The sequence below is a fragment of the Portunus trituberculatus genome, chromosome 38 (assembly GCF_017591435.1).
Source record: "Portunus trituberculatus isolate SZX2019 chromosome 38, ASM1759143v1, whole genome shotgun sequence".
NCBI classification, from domain to species: Eukaryota; Metazoa; Arthropoda; class Malacostraca; order Decapoda; family Portunidae; genus Portunus; species Portunus trituberculatus.
Genome location: NC_059292.1, coordinates 26,076,543 through 26,098,373, shown reverse-complemented (window position 1 = coordinate 26,098,373; position 21,831 = coordinate 26,076,543). Strand labels below are relative to the sequence as shown.

Here is a 21,831-nt window from a genome sequence, read left to right as displayed (position 1 = left end):
AGGCCCTTGTCGCGGGGGGCGATACAGGGCACACAGTAAGAGGGCTGAGCGGTCTGCCAGCGTTACTCGGAAGTACATCATCTCCATCAGTGGAGGCGTGTCTATGTCGAGTAGCTGGGCCTGCATTCCTTCCTTGAAGCAGACAGCCACTCCACCTCCTGTTCGCTCCTGTCGGTCCCTCCTCACCCAGTGGGTGAAGCCCTGCATCCTGCCATACGTGGGCTCCACCTCACTGTTCAGCCATGTCTCTGTCACCACAACAACGTCTGCATTGTGTCGTTGCACACAGTTGTGGTATAAGTCTGCAAGGTTAGTCCGGAGACCACGGACGTTGCTAGAGACGACCTTTAGTTGGCGGCGGGGGCAAGCTGGCTGTACCATGGTGAGGGATGGTAGTGAGCGAGGCCTGCTAGTCCGAGGTGGTGGTTAGGGTCCGCGGCCGACTGCTGGTACTGGTGAAGAGGAGTGGTCCACTGCCGCCCCTGGCTCTGATTCCAGATACCAGGCTGAGGAAGGAGTGGGCGAGGTTGTGGTAAGGACTGAAATGAAGTGAGGTGGTGGGCGGGCTGAGGCGCTGCAGGTGGGAAGGGTGTGGCTGTGTGTCTTTCCACCGTAAGGAGCCGCTGTATGAGACGCTCCTGACGTAAATCGTCAGTTCTGGCGTGGCAAGTAGCAGAAGTGTGTCCTTTCCGTGAGCAGTACTCACACACTTTTGCCTTGGCTCGCTTTTGTGTCTGCTTGGTGGCCTGGTGAGTCCTCAGTCCTTCGCTGGACACCTTCCTCGCGTCCTGCTGCACTTCCCTCTTAGTTTTCTTTTTTCTCCAATCTCCTGATGTGGTCTGAGGAGAGGTTCGTGGGCGAACAGAGGCACCGCGATCTACTCCGTTCGCTGTGTTTATGGAGGAAGAGTCCCTGCTGCTCTGTGTGGCGGTAGACGTGGTAGTGAGTACCGAGCAGTCACTCTGTGTGGCAGAAGGAGTGACAGTAGACGCTGGGGAGGTGTCACAGTCGCTCTGTGTGGCGATGGAAGCAGTGGAGGTAGGCGGAGCGGTCGTTGTTTCCCGGGCAGGCGAAGGGAAGGTGGAAGTTGAGAAAACAGCTGAGTGGCGAAGCTGTTGCGGTTTATCCGAGCTCCACCACGTCCTCTCTCTCTCTCTCTCTCTCTCTCTCTCTCTCTCTCTCAAGCGGATGCTAACAAAGTAGGGCATATTGTCCGCAGAGAGCTCAGAGTTCAATGGGCAAGGGCTATTGTATACTCTGTCTATTTGTATTGTTATATCCTTATCTTTATGAGAAGCCAATGAAACAAACAATCAATCAATCAATCTCTCTCTCTCTCTCTCTCTCTCTCTCTCTCTCTCTCTCTCTCTCTCTCTCTCTCTCTCTCTCTCTCTCTCTCTCTCTCTCTCTCTCTCTCTCTCTCTCTCTCTCTCTCTCTCTCTCGTGTCTGCGTTCGACACTTTTTTTTTTATAGCGTTCGACACTAAAAACTAAAAAAAACTGAGAAAAGAGACCATAAAAAAACAATATTAACCAAAGAAATTACGTGAAACACACACCTATCGAACTGAACACACACACACACACACACACACACACACACACACACACACACACACACACACACACACACACACACACACACACACACACACAGCACTCGCAATAATGAAAAAAGCAGACTCCACCAGAACAAGTGGAATTACTCATCCTCTCCTCGTATCCTTGTCCTCCACTGCCCGTCCTAAGCTGATTCGCAATGAGGGTGGAAGAGTGGATGAGTGGAGGAGGGGACACGGGAACACGCTGAGTGGATAGAGAGAGACCAGAGAAGGGAAGTGGAATAGAGTGATGGAGAGGATTAAACGTGGAGAGGAATAGGGGGAGAGAAGTGGAGAGAAAGGGAGATGTGGAGTAGGAAGGGGTAGTTTCGAAATGGCAAGATCAAAAGAGAGAAAGTAATAGGAAGTGGAGGACGAAATAAGAGGTGAGGTGGGAAAGGACGAAAGAAATGGAGGAGTGAAAAAGAAAAAGATGTTAAGAGGCTTTCAGGTGCAACGACTGGTGGGGAGGGTAGTGGAGGGGTGAGGGAGGGGTGAAAGAGGAGGAGAGAGGATAGTGTGAAGAGGATAAAGAGATGAGTGGAGAAAATGAAACAAAAAAAAAAAGGATGGAGAATACAGAGTGGACACAAGTAAGAGAAAACAACTGGAGGGAAGAAATACAGAAGAAAAGAGAATAAAGACATAATAGCAAAATTGAGAAACACGAATGATTAAAAAGTGGATAAACATAATAACAGAGAAATCAAGAAAATAAATAATGGAAAATAGAAAGTGTACACAAGTAAATGAAGAAAACTAAAGGAAGAATATAAAAAAAAAGGAGAAAAGAGACAGGTGACAAGTAACTGAAGAAAAATATATGAGGATTAGAAAATAAAGACATGAAACTGATTAAGAAATTAAGATCAAATATAAAAGATAGTGACGAGGAGATAATGGAGGAATAGAACGAAGAGAAATATGGAAAGTTAATAGAAATAAGATGGAGTTTGAGAAGAGACGGCGAGACAGACAGGAAAGATTAATGAGTGGTGAAGAAAAATTAAGGTAAAAAAAGCTGGGAAGTCGAGAGAAGTCAGAGATAATACAACAGTTAAAGCGGAACAAATGAAAGGGCGGGAAAAGAAAATCATTAGAGGTATAAACTGAAGTTAGTGGGAAGATGAAGAGGGTGAGAGAGAGCAGGAAGGAATGATGGATGAGAGATAACACGATAGTTAAAGGTGGAAAGCTTAGAGAGAGAGAGAGAGAGAGAGAGAGAGAGAGAGAGAGAGAGAGAGAGAGAGAGAGAGAGAGAGAGAGAGAGAGAGAGAGAGAGAGAGAGAGAGAGAGAGAGAGAGAGAGAGAGAGAGAGAGAGAGAGAGAGAGAGAGAGAGAGAGAGAGAGAGAGAGAGAGAGAGAGAGAGAGAGAGAGAGAGAGAGAGAGAGAGAGAGAGAGAGAGAGAGATATGAAAGGAAGGAGTGAACAGGAAGGAGGAAATCGAGAATAGATGAGAAGTAAAGGAGAAAAAATGACATAGATAAAAAAAAAAGACTTCAAAGACGATATGAAAGGAGAGAAACGTAAAAATAAAATGAGGAAATGAGGAAAACCATGAAGTAAAAGGACGAAAAAAAAAAAAAATGAGAAAGACGAAAAATAAAAGAAATTGACAGATACATAACAAATACAAAGAAAAACAGTGAAAATAAATCATAGCTGTGAAAATAACAAAGATAGAATGAGGAAACCAGGAGAGACAAAGTAAAAAAAAACCACGAAATAAAAGAAAAGACAAAAATTATAGAAAAATGAGACACTTATGGAAAAAAAAACATGAAAATATAGGAAGAAATGGTGCAAATAACAAAGATAGAGTGATGGATGTGGTGAGAGCGTGGAGGAAGGGGTGGAGGAAGTGGAGGGTGAGGCGGGAGAGGTGGGTGAGTGAGGAAACAGATGACACAGGAACAATAATTATGGGTTGATTCTTAATGGAGTGTGTGCTCAGCGTCACCCTTGAATGAGCTCCATCCGATATCACCTCCTGTCAGCCTAACCTTTAACTTATTGCAGGAGGAGGAGGAGGAGGAGGAAGAGGAGGAGGAGAAAGAGGAAGAGGAGGAGGAGGAGGAGGAGGAGGAGGAGGAGGAGGAGGAGGAGGAGGAAGAGAAGGAGGAGGAACATGAGGAGGAAGAAAGAGAATAGGTTACATTTGGCTACGATTTTCAACTGTCAAAAGAGAGAGAGAGAGAGAGAGAGAGAGAGAGAGAGAGAGAGAGAGAGAGAGAGAGAGAGAGAGAGAGAGAGAGAGAGAGAGAGAGAGAGAGAGAGAGAGAGAGAGAGAGAGAGAGAGAGAGAGAGAGAGAGAGAGAGAGAGAGAGAGAGAGAGAGAGAGAGAGAGAGAGAGAGAGAGAGAGAGAGAGAGAGAGAGAGAGAGAGAGAGAGAGAGAGAGAGAGAGAGAGAGAGAGAGAGAGAGAGAGAGAGAGAGAGAGAGAGAGATTCTCTCTCTCTCTCTCTCTCTCTCTCTTTCTCCATGTGTGTGTGTGTGTGTGTGTGTGTGTGTGTGTGTGTGTGTGTACCTGATGTATGACAAGATGGAAGCAATCTTCATGATATGCAAGCGTAAAAGAATAAAAGATAAGAGAAAGGAGAGAATTTAGACTCTTGCTATGAAAACTGTTGCAAATATCTTGAGCAAATCTGAGAAAATGAGAAGATTGTGTTGGGCATTTTAATTCTCTCTCTCTCTCTCTCTCTCTCTCTCTCTCTCTCTCTCTCTCTCTCTCTCTCTCTCTCTCTCTCTCTCTCTCTCTCTCTCTCTCTCTCTCTCTCTCTCTCTCTCTCTCTCTCTCTCTCTCTCTCTCTCTCTCTCTCTCTCTCATGTATAATTCTAGATGCATCGAGAGATATGGAATCATTCATACCTGCTGATTAACACACACACACACACACACACACACACACACACACACACACACACACACACACACACACACACACACACACACAATCTGGTGCGTCACTGGTCGTTAGGTACCACCAGGATCCAATTAAGTTACCTCACTGACTCCCATTTTGTTTTACGGATCATTCTTAATTTTAAACCCTGTGATGTGCTATTTCCTTACAGAACTGGAACTGAGGCACTGTGGGAGCATTAAAGGAGCTGAGACAAAGTGAGAAGCTAAGTAGTGGAATGGATTACAAGAGGTTTAATTGACTGGAAAGCTCTGGAACTCCCTGGCTTCTTTATTTTCCCTTATCTGTGGTTTGGATTGTTTAAATATGGGCTTTTCAAGATACTTCACTAATTTTGGATGATCTTTCCGACTTTACTCGTTAGGAGGGTCTCTCTGTGTGTGTGTGTGTGTGTGTGTGTGTGTGTGTGTGTGTGTGTGTGTGTGTGTCTGCAGTTCTTGACCTGAATCCCTCTTAAGTAGAAAAAAGGAGAAATATGAACAGTGCCATTGCTTTAATAACATCACTTCTCCGCCGAGGAATATCTGTCAGACTGTCACTTTTATTGGTACCTCGTCCATCTCAACTCAAAGGCATCCATCAATAGAAAAATATTCTTAACACTAAAAGGTAAAGGAATTTCACAATATTCTCGATTAATCACTGAATATTTGTCCATTTCAGTGTGTATCATTGCACAGTATACCCTTTCTAAATATATCCCTTAGTTCAATCCAACACAAAATTATCGGTTAATACGATAAGATTCTTAACTCCATGACAGAAGCATTTCCCAACATCTGCTCTCATTAATTCCTGTTATGTTCGTCTGTCTCAGTTTAATTCACAGAACTGCATTGTTATCTAATATCGCTTGAGTGATCTTCCTACTCTTGGCTCCCTTTATCCACAATAGTTAACTTACAATATCTTCCATTAATATTCTATGCAATACTAGTCTATTTAAATGAACATCATCTAAACTCTCTCTCTCTCTCTCTCTCTCTCTCTCTCTCTCTCTCTCTCTCTCTCTCTCTCTCTCTCTCTCTCTCTCTCTCTCTCTCAATATCTCATCACTTTGATTCATTTCGCTCTTCTTAAGTTGTCCTACTCTTTCTTCTGGCCTTTGTGTCCTTACATTCTCCTGTATTTCGCCATATTTTCTAATCCTATCTGGTTATTGCTACTATCATTCAACTTATTCGTCATCCATCACGGCTCCCGAGATTAGCTGTCACAACTTTTTGACGCTTTAGATTCGTGTTTCATTTGTTACAACTGTTTTATTGGAAGGCTTTCAGGGTGGGCGGCCGCTCTTCATTACATGTTGCCGTTGTGATGGCACTTCATCACACACATGCCACTTTTCCACTTTGCAGTAATGGGAGAGGCTTGCTGTAATATCCCACTTAGTTTTGGAGTTCGATTTGCACTTTTCCTTCATGTGATCATAGAAAGTGGTTATTTTCTGATAATTTCATTTGCTTCATTAAGATCAATAGCGTATGTAAGACGAGGCTTACCTGTATTTTTTTTTTTTTATTCTCCACTCGTTCCACTTGGCAAAAAACAGCTTGTAACTTATAATAAGGTCTTTAAAGTGTCTAGAAAAGGCACTAACTATGTCACTAACAAGGTCGATGACTACACTGACTACATCTACTGATCAGGTGTGCTATTCTTTCTCCATCAAGATAAAATGCTTATCCGCTAATTTGCAGAATATTAGTGTTGACATTATTAATAGCAAGTTTTTCATACAGTAAACCAGATATGTATGTTTTCAAGACGTGTGTCCAGAGCCAAGGAGGAGTGACAGTTATAGCACAGGGCACGCCAATTATTGACTGAGTACCATATTGTTATTGTATTCCTGCTTTTGAACCGAAGAATTAAGAGGTATATTCTCCCACTATACAACAGAAATCGTGTCCATTCGGAGTGGTCAACAAACAGGAATGATGAGTCGAAGGAGGAATACCAAGTCTCATCAGCGAGGAAGACTTGTAATGCCTTGGAACGCACCACTCAGTCGTGAATCTTTGAATGAAACTCGGGTCGAATGGAGTACAGAGGGACGGCCTGAGCCTCAGAAAAGAAGTGATCATATCATAACTTTACTGCTTTTGATCTTGGTTAAACCATTTATGATGTATAATTGCTGTTCATATTTTATAGGTGTGTGTGTGTGTGTGTGTGTGTGTGTGTGTGTGTGTGTGTGTGTGTGTGTGTGTGTGTGTGTGTTTGAGCGCGTGCACTTCCACCTCGAAATATAATTCACTCTTAAACTAAAATTTACATTAATTTGTTTAATACTGGTAGCTTTGAAATTCTTGATAACATTACGCGCTCTTCCATCACAAATCATTGATGTTTCGGTGAAACCACAAAGTCACCATTTCGTCAGGAATCAGACACAGAGAAAATAATTTCCATTGAAGGTGTTCATAGCTCACCACTGTTCGATTCATTAAGCAATACACTCTGTGTGTCACACATCAAGTATTGCGAAAAGCACTGAGGAAAATGAAAAACTGTTTTGAAGAGTAACAGAGAGAGAGAGAGAGAGAGAGAGAGAGAGAGAGAGAGAGAGAGAGAGAGAGAGAGAGAGAGAGAGAGAGAGAGATTTGAATGTTATACATTATTATTACCTAGAAAGGATTTCCTATTTTCCATGCCCTAAGAGTTCAACCCACTCTGTATTTCAGCCTCTGGCGATCACCGCGTTAAAATGTGTGCCAATGCATATGCAATTACCACTTTGTTTAGTCTTGCTGTGAGCGTTAAAGCCAATTTCATTTTTCTCTTCCGGTCTGAGGCATTTCCGCGTTCAGTTTATCTGTTTTCTTTCTGAATGAAGCCTACATCTTTTTTTATTACGTAGGCTTCATGGCTTTGGGGAGTCCCAGCATGGATCTATACTCTCTGTTTGAGTTATTATTTCATATATTGGTGTTGCTTCATCCTTTAGTTCTTCTCTGCTTACTCCGATATCAAGGTCGCAATAAAGTCAGATACAACTTTAATCTGTCTCCAATATTCTGGTAAACCTGCTTTGCATCGTAAAATACAAAGCTGGTGAATAAATATGTATAATCGTTGTGTATTTCTTATTTCGCACATAATTGGATAGCACACTTTTCTATTCTTATTAATGAATAGATAATAGTATAAAACATGACGCAATTTCCTTTGTCTTCTTAACATCCAAGGCATCGTTTCCTTCCCTCCAAAATAATAGAATAACTAAAAACTCCTTTGATTAAAGCTTTAGAATACTCATTACAACATATCATCTCATCGCAGATAAACAACCATCCACACACCGCCCGTTTCAAGATCAGTACACACAAGGCAACATAACCACTGCACAGATGCCCCTCACAGGTGACCCCTCGCCTCTGGGACGTAAGGTGCCTCCATGTAAATTCATCATGAGGAAGTTGCAAAGCACTTATCACAGAGACACTCAAGGAAAGCGAATTCTGCAGCGGATAATTTCTCAGGAGGACAACATCATCGAGACACTGAGAGCCCCAGAGACGCGGCGCAAGGCTGTCACACACTCCCGGAGACACTGAGGAGGCGGGCAATTGGATTTAGCTGGAAATGAGAAAGGGATGGTCGGTTCATGTTGCTCGCTACCTGACAGAGAGAGAGAGAGAGAGAGAGAGAGAGAGAGAGAGAGAGAGAGAGAGAGAGAGAGAGAGAGAGAGAGAGAGAGAGAGAGAGAGAGAGAGAGAGAGAGAGAGAGAGAGAGAGAGAGAGAGAGAGAGAGAGAGAGAGAGAGAGAGAGAGAGAGAGAGAGAGAGAGAGAGAGAGAGAGAGAGAGAGAGAGAGAGAGAGAGAGAGAGAGAGAGAGAGAGAGAGAGAGAGAGAGAGAGAGAGAGAGAGAGAGAGAGAGAGAGAGAGAGAGAGAGAGAGAGAGAGAGAGAGAGAGAGACTGCCAAACATACAGAAAGACGGACAGACACCCAGTGATATTAAGACAGATATACACAAGTTTATATTAAGAAAGAAAAGAAGGGGAATGTAAATAAATAGCTTAACCAGGATCATGTCGCAAAAAGAACAAAAGGACATCAAACAGGGAAACTCACCAAATACACGCTCCACTCCATTCTTATTATACGGTCGTTTATTTTCATTGCATTGCCGGTACACATTACTCATGGCTAATCCCCTCTTGCTTCTCTTTCCCTTCCTCTTCCACTTGTTTCAATTTTTTTTTTTCCTTTTCCCTCCATTCTCATTCTTTTTCTAATCGCCTCTTGCTTCTCTTTCCCTTCCTCTTCCACTTATTTCTACTCTTTTCCTATTTTCCTTCTACTTCTTCTCTTTCTTTCATTTTCTTACTCTTCCTCCTCCTCTTCTTCCTCCTTTTCTCGCTTATGATGTTACTGATGCTGTTGTATTTTTTTTCTTTCTTTTTCCTTTTTGTACGTTAATTCTATAAATTTTCTTCAACTCTTTTATTTTCTTGTGTCTCCGTATTGTCTTCCTCTTCTTTGTCTTGCATTTTTCCTTATGCTCTTCTTATTGGTATTTTTCATAACATTTTTCTTCTTGTTCTTGATTTTCTTGTCCTTCTTGTTGATGTAGTTGTTGTTCTTCTTCTACTTCTACTCCTACTCCTACTTCTCCTCTTCCTCCTCCTCTTCCTCCTCCTCCTGTTATCTTGAGGAACGAGAAGCAGCCAATTACAAAGATACATTAATAGGCTTGACTCTCTTAATTAACAATGTCAATAGTCATCATGTTGTGTGTCTTTGGGGAGGTTGTCTAGTCTCTCTCTCTCTCTCTCTCTCTGGATACAATTGAGAATCAACAACCCGCACCATAGAACACACGTCTGACAAATTGGTTTTCTGTAGACTCTCTTTTCTTTCCCTGCAGCAGCGCCTCTTTCAGATAACCGCTCACACTCTCCATCCTCGGACCCTTTTCTTCCATTCGATCTCTCTGTCTTCTTCTTTCTCTTTTTGGTTTGTACCCTTTGCAGTTTTTTTTTCTGTTTTCCATTGGCATTTTTCATTTTCTTGTTTATTATTTTGTTTTACTTTTTCAATTTTTTTCTTTCAAAGCTTTTCATTCTATCCTGTGTTAATCTTCTTTCAATGGCTTCAATTCTTTCTTGCATTTCTTTGTTTCCTTATGTGAGTATCTTTTTTCTTGTCCTGTGTCTCTGTCTCCCTTCCGTCTCCATCTCTGTCTTTATCTTTGTATCTTATATTTTTCTTCGTTCTGCAACACTTCCCTCATCTTTTCCCCTCACTTCCTCTCCATTTTTTTTTATTCATTTCTGCAGTCTTATTTTTTCACATTTTCTTTAGCTCCATTTCTGTCGTTGTGCGTGGGCTTGACTTCCTTTCTCTGTCCATCTTACCTCAGCGCCGCTCCATGCTTCATTCCTGCCATTAAAAGAGGCAAACTGAAAGGTGACGCGTTCATGAGATAGTCTAATTCAAGATGAATCAGTGAGTGCATCTTTATTGAAGGAGATAAACCACCACAACACTCATAACCACCTCTGCTCCTCCTCCATGTACCCCCACGACACCAAGAGTCCAGTGAGCTTTGTCTCTGTGACTTGGCGAGACTTGATGTGTCGTTCATGATTCACGAGGCAGCTGTCTAACTGTCCACTGTCCCGCCTCTTCTGACATTCCTCCAGTTCTCCACCTCTCTCCCTCGCGATTTTTTGTTGCCGTGTGTGACTCCCTCGGCGGGTAAGCTGCCTGTTGTGATGTCTTCATTCTCTGTTTATATTTCATTCATGCGCACACGAAGATTCTTGTTGTTTTCTCGTCCTTGTTGCACCTCCAAGAGAACAAAAAGCGTACAGACATGTTACCATCATCATTGATTTATAATTAAGGCTTTATTTATATCCTTCTGACTGCTATGCAAATTAATTTGTAATGGTTGATGCAAGTTTAGTATATAACTAGTGAAAGCCAAGGGAGACATCAAACGGTTTAAACCTTTTACTGTCTGTATTTACTATTTTCGTATGTGCACTCGTCCACTACAAGTCAGTGAGGCAACAAGCCAAGTACTGTCACTGGGTGCCAAGAGGTTCACTGCTTTCCCACCACTGCCAAATATTTGACTCTAATCATTGTGTTCTCACTCAGCTTCTTTTCCTCGCTACTGTGGCGTGAAAAAAGATTAATTTGTCGTCCTGACAACGCTAATGAAGTAATCTCCTCCTCCACAAATAACATTACATTGCAATTAACTCTTGCTAACAAAATTATAAAGAAAACCGGTTCCCTCCTATGTTGTGCCACTTCTCTTAATTGTTCGAGATCTCTTCTTGTGTATATTATTTCTTATTAATTGAAGGTGTTTATTGTTCCATTAAAATTTTCTGCACTATGAATATAAAAAATTATCAGACAAGAGTGATCGAGCAGGTCCTGCTTCGTTCCCCTGAGTGAACGTCACAATATTTTGTATTTAGTATCCTGATAACACTTCTCTCACACATCCATGGCTTCTACATATCATCGCTGTGACTCGCCTTTCCCACCTCCACCCAGAGAAACTGTTGCTGCCGCCATATGGTAGGAGGCGTATACAGATGTGTGTGTGTGTGTGTGTGTGTGTGTGTGTGTGTGTGTGTGTGTGTGTGTGTGTGTGTGTGTGTGTGTGTGTGTGTGTGTGTGTGTGTGTGTGTGTGTGTGTGTGTGTGTGTGTGTGTGTGTGTGTGTGTGTGTGTGTGTGTGTGTGTGTGTGTGTGTGTGTGTGTGTGTGTGTGTGTGTGTGTGTGTGTGTGTGTGTGTGTGTGTGTGTTGGGCGGGATCCTTTATCTGGAGAGAGCATTTCATTTTTTTTTTCTCGTGCAGTTCCTTGATGTGCACGTCCCTCACACTTTAGCGGTGGTGCGGTGTGCTGGATTGCTGGTGGCTCAAAGGCGGCGAGGCGCGGCACTTTTGGGACCCACGTGCAGTGTAATTGTGTCCTGGACGTTCCTGGAAACTACTCTTATTACTCGTGAATTCTTATTTTTTTCATGAATGGCATTTTTTACATGATATTTTGTTACAGCAAAGTGAGATATATTAAACAGTAAGTGGTGTCTATAGAAGACCTCATATTTACCCTTAGAGTCTCTACGACCACTAATCAAGATGTCTTTCGTAAGACTATCAGTGATGTTAAGAATTTATAGAAATATTTCACCGCCTGTTGATCATATCATTATTCAAAAGGAAAAAGGTTTCACTTCAATATTTTATATAACATTTTTTTTTTTTCAAATTTTACATGAAACATAAAGGAGGAAAATAATAATTCTGTCACGAAAAAAAAAAAGACATTGTGACAGCAGTGGACATCATCGGGACACTCCATGACTTGAGTGACAGCGGGCACCTAAGAGCATAAGAGAAAAAGAAAATAAGGTAAGCTACAAGAAGCCATCAGACCTATTCGTGGCAGTCAGTCCCTGTATGAAAGTTATACCAATCTAGTCACATTATCATCCTCCCCTTTGAAATTGTCTCCGTTTTTCAGACCCATTGACTTCCTGTTACTCATTCTATCGCAGTCTCTTATTACTCTATTCGAGACCCGATTTCTTCTCAAGATTTTATTCAGCGTAAAATGCAAAGCGATTCTAAACAATGATAATAGTGACAGGAGATAGGTAGTCAGAGAACCAATAAGTCAGGGAGTCAGGGAAACACGTAGCCAGTGAATTAGGTAGTCATGAAACCATTTGGTCAGATAGTATAGGGAGTGAAACACAACACCCTTAAAATCAACACGCCATCACCATTCAACTGAAAAAGAGAAAACAACGTCTCTATATCGAGGGCTTTAAAAATACAGATGGTGCGCACACAGAGGAGAGAGAGAGAGAAAAAAAGGAAATCTCATGGAAAGCTTCCTTCAAACTGGAACGTCGCCAGGATAACAGCAGCTGGCGAGCGTGCCGCAGTCTGGTTTGCTGATGAGAACCCGTTCACCCACACAACACACACACACACACACACACACACACACACACACACACACACACACACACACACACACGAACCAACAGACATACATATAGATAAATGGATACGTATCTAAGTACACAGACTGATAGAGAAGAGAGAGAGAGAGAGAGAGAGAGAGAGAGAGAGAGAGAGAGAGAGAGAGAGAGAGAGAGAGAGAGATAGGTAGGTAGATCATTTATTGACTTAAGATTACAAGTAAAGATATGGAATTATAAGATGAACATGATATACAAATCGAAATATAACGCACAAAACACAACAGAGCATACACACACACACACACACACACACACACACACACACACACACACACACACACACACACACACACACACACACGTCTGGCAGGGCAGCGCGTGGTATAAACAAAGAGAGAGAAAAATAATAATAGCGTTCGTAATGTATATTATGATATTGCTGCGCCCTCAACAATAGCATTTGCAGATGAGCCTCGATTCAACCTGGACATTACTATTAAGCGAGGCACAATGAGGCTGACTAACAACAAAGCAACGTTGAGAGATCGTGTTTAAGCTCGATATAGTTACACCCATGGTCTATTATTCAACTCTAGTTACACCGAGGAGCAGCGCCTGTACATGACGTGACTCCCAACAAACTTAACACGTTCACAGTTCACGTTTACAAGTTGGCAGATTTCAGACCACCACCAGTTAACGTATATTCATCGTTTATACTTATTTACTTTAGTCTCTGTTTGACCTCGCTGTTGGTAGTTATGAGTTACAGGAAAAAAAAAAGACGGTTATTTTCATTATTGTCAATGTATATATACATAGAGAGAAGGTTCTTAGTGTGTGTCTGTGCTGGTGGTGGTATCCAAGTGGTTTCTAGAAAGAGTTATATTCGTGGTGTTGTCTTTAGTGGATGTGAGTTTATTTTCTATAGAAGTATTATTACAAACAGTTAATTGTATAAAAAGATAGATGGAGAGGAAGATTACACAGGATAGAGAAGAAGTATTATCATTTATTATTTTGCATCTCGACTAGCGTGTTCGTGAGAGAGAGAGAGAGAGAGAGAGAGAGAGAGAGAGAGAGAGAGAGAGAGAGAGAGAGAGAGAGAGAAAAAAGTAACCCATGTTTCATTATTTTGCTGCATTTCTTTCTACAAAATGAAATTGAAGCACGTAAACCCCGAAACAATTACAGGCTCCAATTTATTTTATCTAAGATGAATTAGTTGGCTTGTTAAGTGAGTATTGTGGGAAGCAGGTGGAGACAGGTGAACAGCATCTCATTCTCCTCCCATCACTTCCACGCACTCTCAATCATGCCTTTCATTACTTCTCATTACACCTCGCCTGCACAACATTACTGACCATCATTTCCACTTCACGTTCCCATTACACGACGCCATCACCTCTCACTGCCCATCACTCCAAGCATTTCACACTAAACCGCATCTCCTCCCCTATCAGCGACCATCACTTGCCACGAGTACTGATCAATTCCACATCACAGCTCCCCATCTCGAGCCGCCTTTCATGATCCATCGTTCCAGGCATTCCCATTACGGCCTCGACTTTCAACCATCACTTCCCATCACCGTCTTTACGATTCTAGTGACTCCTTAGTGTTAATAGAAAAAATACATCTGTCACTTGTCACGTCTACCTTAGTGGCTCACATGTGGAGACCAACGGACAGACTACCGGCAAAACTAATGGATCAATCATGGAAATTAGATCAACCTTCTTCAGACGGAACAGACAGACAAACTAATGAAGGATGAGAAGATGGTAACAACACTGCCCTACATTCCACCCAAATCTCGAAATATCTTATCAAATCAAACCTTGAATAGAAATGCACAGGTATCTGGCGAGTGTGAATAGCGCAGTGCAGGTAATCATATCTTCCACTATCAATGAGAAAATTAATTGTGGTGAGAGTGATGGAGGAAAGAAGCAAAGGGAGGAGGAGGAGGAGGAGGAGGAGGAAGAAGAGGAGGAGAGACAGCGTGGCATCACTCTCTTCACTCTCTTTACACTCCATCCCTTCTTAGCTTCCCTTCATTCCATTATCCCTCCCATCCATTATATCATCACCTTTACCTTCATCTCCTTACCCTCCCATCCCTACTATCCACCCAACCATCCTATCACCCTTTCAACCTCCCCTCTCTCATCCCCTCTCACCTCCCGGCCACGCTCCTCATCGTCACTTATGTTTTGCCAGTTCACGGAGCCTCTTTTGACCAATAGTAGAGTGTCGAAAGTCTATACTCCCGTCTGCTAATGAAGACTGACAGGCTGTTCCTCCCTCGTACCGCACACGATGGAGGAGGTTGAGGAGGTGGAGGAGAAGAGAGGACATGGTGCGAAGAGAAGTAAGGAGGAAGACAAGAGGATAAAAGGAGGTGTGTAGTGTAGGAGAGTGAAAGATAAGGGAGATAAAAATAGAAATGGGCGTGGAGCAGCGGAGGAAAATTATAGGGTGTAGGATGGAGAGGAGACGTGGACATAGCTGTGGTATGTCTGCAAGGGTGAGAGAGAGAGAGAGAGAGAGAGAGAGAGAGAGAGAGAGAGAGAGAGAGAGAGAGAGAGAGAGAGAGAGAGAGAGAGAGAGAGAGAGAGAGAGAGAGAGAGAGAGAGAATAACAAGATGCTAATTAAATAGAGCAGCACAAAAGCAAAGAAAAAAGAAGAAAAAAAGTAAGAAAAAGAAACAGAAGAAGGAAAAGAAAAGAAATATAAGAAGAAGACAACACATGAAAAAACAAACAGACAGACAGACAGACAGACAGAAAGGAAGACAAACTAAGACAGAGGGACGTGGAAAGACAACTGACAAGACAGGAAAAACAAAAATTATGACAAAATGAGCAATGGAAATAAAGAAAAGCAGAAAAGTGTCGACGGGGAGATGGAAAAGAATATCGTAAAAAAAAGAAAAGGATGAAAGAAAAAGAAAACGGAAGAATTCAAGAAGAAAAATAATGAGCTTTGAACGAAAAAAAAAAAACATGAGAAAGGTTAAAAGGAAGAAAGAGACACTCGACATGAAGACTGACTCGATTCCTTCCAAGGTTTCAGAATTTCAGTTTGGAGGAAGGAACATTATCTCTCTCTCTCTCTCTCTCTCTCTCTCTCTCTCTCTCTCTCTCTCTCTCTCTCTCTCTATCTATCTATCTATCTATCTATCTATCTATCTATCTATCTATCTATCTATCTATACATTTATCTATCTATCTATCTATCTATCTATCTATCTATCTCTGCCGTTATGTATCATCAATAAGCCAAAAGATAAAACAAACCCCCAAAAGAACAGTAAAGACATGCATTTGGCCGATAATGAAGCTGCCTGCCTTCTTCTGTACCTCCCAAATGACATCAACTAACCTAACCTAACTTAACCTAACCTACTAACTTAACCTAACTCATGAACTGCTTCACCACACTTATCATAATGCCCTTTAAAAATTGGAATCTATAATGTGTCTTTTTTCATTCGGCCTTATAGATTGCCCTTCGCCTTAACCAGAGGAACAGAAGGAGACAGTGTTAGTTTCCTCATTTAGTAAACAAGAGACAAGTGATCAGCTTACCAGAACACCTGAAGAGAAGAAGACCAGTAACCTCGAGACCTGTGGGGAAGGAGAAAGATGTATTAGTATGCGAATGTAATAGTATGTAGTGGTAGTCATAGTAGTACTGGTAGTAGTAGTAGTAGTAGTAGTAAGGAGGATGATAATAATAATAATAATAATAATAATGATGATAATAATAATAATAATAATAATAATAATAATAATAATAACAATAATGATGAGAACAAAGTGATGGAGGAGATGACTGGCCTTGACCCTCCCTGACCCCTGACCTCTGTAGCTTGGCAGGTCAGTCAGACAGCTGATTGCCACGCCCTGACACTCATGAATTTTATAGCGCAGCAGACAGACAAGCAGACAGACAGATAGATAGACAGACAGAGAGAAAGGTAGATATACACATACACACAACCACGGACAACACTCGCTTTCTCTAATTATCCCTCAAGTATATTAAAGGGGGCCGCCGTGGTACAGTGGAGCCATGCGTGCTTTGGGGTCCGAGGGGTCTCCAAGTGCCCGGGTTCGAATCCTGTCCACGGTCCGAGTGTAGGTTGGGCTTCCTCACTCGGAGCAAGGGTATCCTAGCGGGGGGGAAAAGCCCACATGGTATGAATAAAAAGAAAATTAAGTTAAATAAAAAAAATACTTCAAAGATTGTCCAAGCTATTTTTTTGTCCCGTTCTCTTTTTTTCCCAGCCACAGTACCAAAGGAAGCCTCAGACATTCACTCATAAGGATTTCTTGGGTAAACACCGCGAAAAACAACCTGACAGCTGTCGAAAATAAGGAGGAAAAGTCAGGGAAAGAAAATGGTGTATTGTTTACAGATATTCGTTGACACAGAGGAAAAATCGCCTTGTGTGTTTTATTTTATTTTATTTTATTTTTTTTGCTGTGTTCCCAACTTGTCCAACCTGTGACGGAAGCTACGAAATCCTTTATGTGTTGGTCTTCAGTAGATTTTCAGATGTAGGTGGTATATTTAGAATTCTGGCAATATTTGTAGTTGTAGCGGTCGTGCACTTCTGAGTTTTACTGGTTGAAATAGCGTTATTATCGACATTTTCTTTACGTATTAGGAAGATTGACCATGGAGAAAGACAATGTGTGTGTGTGTGTGTGTGTGTGTGTGTGTGTGTGTGTGTGTGTGTGTGTGTGTGTGTGTGTGTGTGTCTCTCTCTCTCTCTCTCTCTCTCTCTCTCTCTCTCTCTCTCTCTCTCTCCCTTTCTATGAGTTCTGGAATACTGCCAATCTTGCACCGATGTCTGAAGGCCACGTCTGGTTCTGAGGCGAAATCCATAACACAGCCCAGGCGCAGTTTGTCGAGCGAGGCATTACGAGTGACCAAGAGAAGCAATAACCTACAGTTGAAGATACACGTGGTTTTAAGAGTGCTTCTTTGGCTCTAGTGACAGATTAACACGAATTTCACATCACTAAAGGAGAAACACTCTTGAAAAAACCGTGCTAGTTATATCTGGCCTTTTGAATAGTGAGAGAGCAGAGCATTTCAAAATACGGGTCTCACTTGAAGGGATGGAAGTGCTACAAGTCCCCGGGTGAGTCGTAGCAATAAGACATGGTTGGAGTCTTATCACCTATCTTGTTAGAGCCAAGGACATGCATGTGGTGAAAGGCGGGGCGACGACACACGGGTTACTGGGGACGAGGACGGGACAAAGTGACGACGCAGTAGTAGGAAAGGAATGGAGTGTGACTAGAGGAGAAGGATGGTTAAAGGACACTGTGAGAAAAAGTGGTGAGGAAGGAATGATCTGGGAGTTAAAGGAAGGTGGAGAGGATAAAAAAAAAAAAAAAATAGGGTATGGAGGGAAACGAGAAGAAAATGGTAGTATAAAAGTAAAACCTGAAAAAAAGGATATCGAAATGTGAGGGAAGGTGAAAAATGTATATGGAAGAAAGAAGAAGAGAAAAAAAAATCAGGAAAATGAGTTAGGAGAAAAGCACAGATAAAAGAAAGGAAAGCTGTCAGATAAAGGAAAGCAGGAAGAAATATAGAAGGGAAAAAGTAGAAAATTATGAAAAAAAATGTAGGAAAACAAAGAAGTGAAAAGAAATTGATCTCCATATATAAGGAAAAAAGTATAGCATGAATATGTACAATGAATAAAAAAAAAAAAAAAAAAGACAACAAAACAGTGAAAGGAATGAGAAAAGTGGGACGAGATATAACATAAAGAAAAATGAAGACTAAGAAAGAACTGCAATAAAGGACAGAAGATGGAGAAGAAAAAGACAAAGAAGGAGGACGATAGAAAGAAGAAAAACTGCCAGGAACAAAAAAAAAAAAAAAAAAACAGAAGATATATAGGAAAGAAAGGAAGAACGAAACAGAACCAACAAAACTCTTGCTCGGGAGAGAAAAAAAAAGATGATAGACTAAGAGAAAGAAAGAAGACAAGAGAGAGAGAGAGAGAGAGAGAGAGAGAGAGAGAGAGAGAGAGAGAGAGAGAGAGAGAGAGAGAGAGAGAGAGAGAGAGAGAGAGCACACATAAAACAATATACCACTTTACGAGTATTTTCCTCCTTCACTTGCTATCCTCTCCCACTCTTCTTCTTCTTCCTCCTCCTTCTAATACTCCTCCTCCTCCTCCTTCTCTTCTTCTTCTTCTTCTAACATTCCCTCCCCTACCAACCACCACTCGCAAACCACACAAAACTTAATATTATGCTGCTCCCAATACTCTGGTAGTAAGAGATGACAAGCACATTTTCACAATAGAGCTACGGTACATCATGAGTCTTTCTTCTTCCTTCCTTTCTCTGCCGTGATTATGATGCGGAGAAGAAAGGCTCCTGACAAACACGGACGCCTCAATTCTTCACCTCCTTTTGTTAGGGAACAGAAAGAGATACCAGAGAAGTGCCAAAGGATTCCATATCTCTACTTGACTCACGCTGCGAATGTTGGTGCTTTGGGGTTGCATGTTTGGTGACACGTGTGGCAAGGAGGAGGAGAAGGTAGAAGAAGAAGAAGAAGAAGAAGAAGAAGAAGAAGAAGAAGAAGAAAAGAAGAAGAAGAAGAAGAAGAAGAAGAAGTGAAGAAGAAGAAGAAGAAGAAGAAGAAGAAGAAGAAGAAGAAGAAGAAGAAGAAGAAGAAGAAGAAGAAGAAGAAGAAGAAGAAGAAGAAGAAGAAGAAGAAGAAGAAGAAGAAGAAGAAGAAGAAGAAGAAGAAGATAATGATGATGAAGATGATGATGATGATGATGACGATGATGATGATGATGATGATGATGATGATGATGATGATGATGTTGATTATGATGATGATGATGATAAAGAAGAAGAAGAAGAAGAAGAAAAGAAAGAAGAAGAAAAAAGAAGAAAAGAAGAAAAAAGAACAAAAACAAAAACAAGAACAAGAACAAGAACAAGAAACGAGTAGGAAAAAAAAAAGAAGACCAGGCGCAAAACAACAACAACAACAACAACAACAACAACAACAACAACAACGGGCAGACAAACACAAACACAAACACAAACATAAACTAACATTAACACTCCACTCTTACGTCATTGCTGAAACCACCAACCCTGTGTATGTTTGAATTTTGAGAAGAAGATTTACATGATGGTTCTAGACGTCTGTGTGTGTGTGTGTGTGTGTGTGTGTGTGTGTGTGTGTGTGTAGGCGAGCCAAGAAGCACCGCCGATGCTATCAAAGGGATTTCAAGGCAACGTTTTGGAAGGGAAATGGCTGAAGAAAAAAAAAAGAAAGGTCGGGAGGAAGATGGTGAAGAAATAGATGGTTGTGATGGTGATGATAAGGCGTGGTGATGAGGAATTCAGGAATAGCAATGAAGGGAGAGAACATAGATAAGGTGGAGATAAAAATGGTGATGGGGCTTTTAGTGACGGAAGAACATGGATGGAAGTGATGGTTTTGGTGGTGAGAGAGAGAGAGAGAGAGAGAGAGAGAGAGAGAGAGAGAGAGAGAGAGAGAGAGAGAGAGAGAGAGAGAGAGAGAGAGAGAGAGAGAGAGGTAAAGGACAGGAGATGTGGTGGAGTGCATGACACGTTGCATGGCTCTTGTCACTGTGCCAAAACTCTCTCTCTCTCTCTCTCTCTCTCTCTCTCTCTCTCTCTCTCTCTTCAGGACGGTGTTAACTCACTAACTTTCACACGCAGCAAGTTACATATTTCCCTTCCTCTCTTATCTTAGTTATGCACCTTCACGTCTCCTTGTTTCAGAAGCACCGAGTTTAAAAGGCCTTTTGTCTCCCTTCTTGAATTCTATCTAGGCGCATGCATTTCCCTCTCTCTCTCTCTCTCTCTCTCTCTCTCTCTCTGAGCCCACTTTATCACTTCCCCAATCAACACATCCCGAGCCAGGAATATCTACGAATCCAATATTAGAGAAGGCCCGTCAGGCTTTGAGTCTCCGCCACCTGCAAGGATAATTCTGGAGGGTAGAAAAATAGACACGAAGCACTTCCTCTCCTCACTTTCCAACCTCCATCCACCTTCCTCCTCCTTCAAGGCCTCTCGTTCTCTTTCGTTCTTTCTACTGCCATCTTCTCCCTCTAATGCTTTACTTAGAGGAGAGGAGGTGACTCAGGGATCATTCACTCAAATTTTCTCTCTCTGTTCCTCGTCTTTGGTCGTCGTGGATGTGTCTCCAGAGAACATATTCTGAAATACTCTCTCTCAGCACCAGCGCTACATTGGCTCTAAGTGAAGCTACACGGGTTTTTTGAAAGGTGCATTTAGTGACAGATTATTAAGTTTTCTACATTACGAAAAGAACAACAATCTTGAGAAAGCGTCCAGTCATCTCTGTGGACTATGAAAACAGTCGTAAAGAGAGAGAGAGAGAGAGAGAGAGAGAGAGAGAGAGAGAGAGAGAGAGAGAGAGAGAGAGAGAGAGAGAGAGAGAGAGAGAGAGAGAGAGAGAGAGAGAGAGAGAGAGAGAGAGAGAGAGAGAGAGAGAGAGAGAGAGAGAGAGAGAGAGAGAGAGAGAGAGAGAGAGAGAGAGAGAGAGAGAGAGAGAGAGAGAGAGAGAGAGAGAGAGAGAGAGAGAGAGAGAGAGAGAGAGAGAGAGAGAGAGAGAGAGAGAGAGAGAGAGAGAGAGAGAGAGAGAGAGAGAGAGAGAGAGAGAGAGAGAGAGAGAGAGAGAGAGAGAGAGAGAGAGAGAGAGAGAGAGAGAGAGAGAGAGAGAGAGAGAGAGAGAGAGCGAGAGAGAGAGAGAGAGAGAGAGAGAGAGAGAGAGAGAGAGAGAGAGAGAGAGAGAGAGAGAGAGAGAGAGAGAGAGAGAGAGAGAGAGAGAGAGAGAGAGAGAGAGAGAGAGAGAGAGAGAGAGAGAGAGAGAGAGAGAGAGAGAGAGAGAGAGAGAGAGAGAGAGAGAGAGAGAGAGAGAGAGAGAGAGAGAGAGAGAGAGAGAGAGAGAGAGAGAGAGAGAGAGAGAGAGAGAGAGAGAGAGAGAGAGAAAATCCAAGTATACATAATTTTGACTTCATATACCCTGTACAATATTTCTTCACATTTTTAACCAACAATCTTCCTTCCTTCATACTGAAATTCCGATTCTTATCTCTTGCTTTCCTTATCCACCACACACTCTCTCTCTCTCTCTCTCCCAGCCAATCCACTCCTTTTCTCTCCTTTGCTTCTCTTTTATCTTTCCCTTTACTCCTTACCTACATCCTGCCTCCTTTCCTCCCACATATCTTCCTGCATTCCCTTCCCTACCCTCCTCCCTCGTAACCACCCTCCC

The 21,831-nt window shown here is 42.1% G+C and overlaps 1 protein-coding gene across 4 annotated transcripts in view; it reads right to left on the bottom strand.

Moving 5' to 3' along the window:
* Positions 1-21,831, bottom strand: part of LOC123514651 (5-hydroxytryptamine receptor 1-like) — a 456,202-nt gene that overhangs the window by 48,499 nt on the left and 385,872 nt on the right. For all 4 annotated transcript variants that reach the window (XM_045272671.1, XM_045272672.1, XM_045272673.1 and 1 more), the window contains one exon: positions 16,092-16,130. The gene's annotated coding sequence lies outside the window, so the exon portion shown is untranslated. The remainder of the gene's footprint in view (positions 1-16,091; positions 16,131-21,831) is intronic.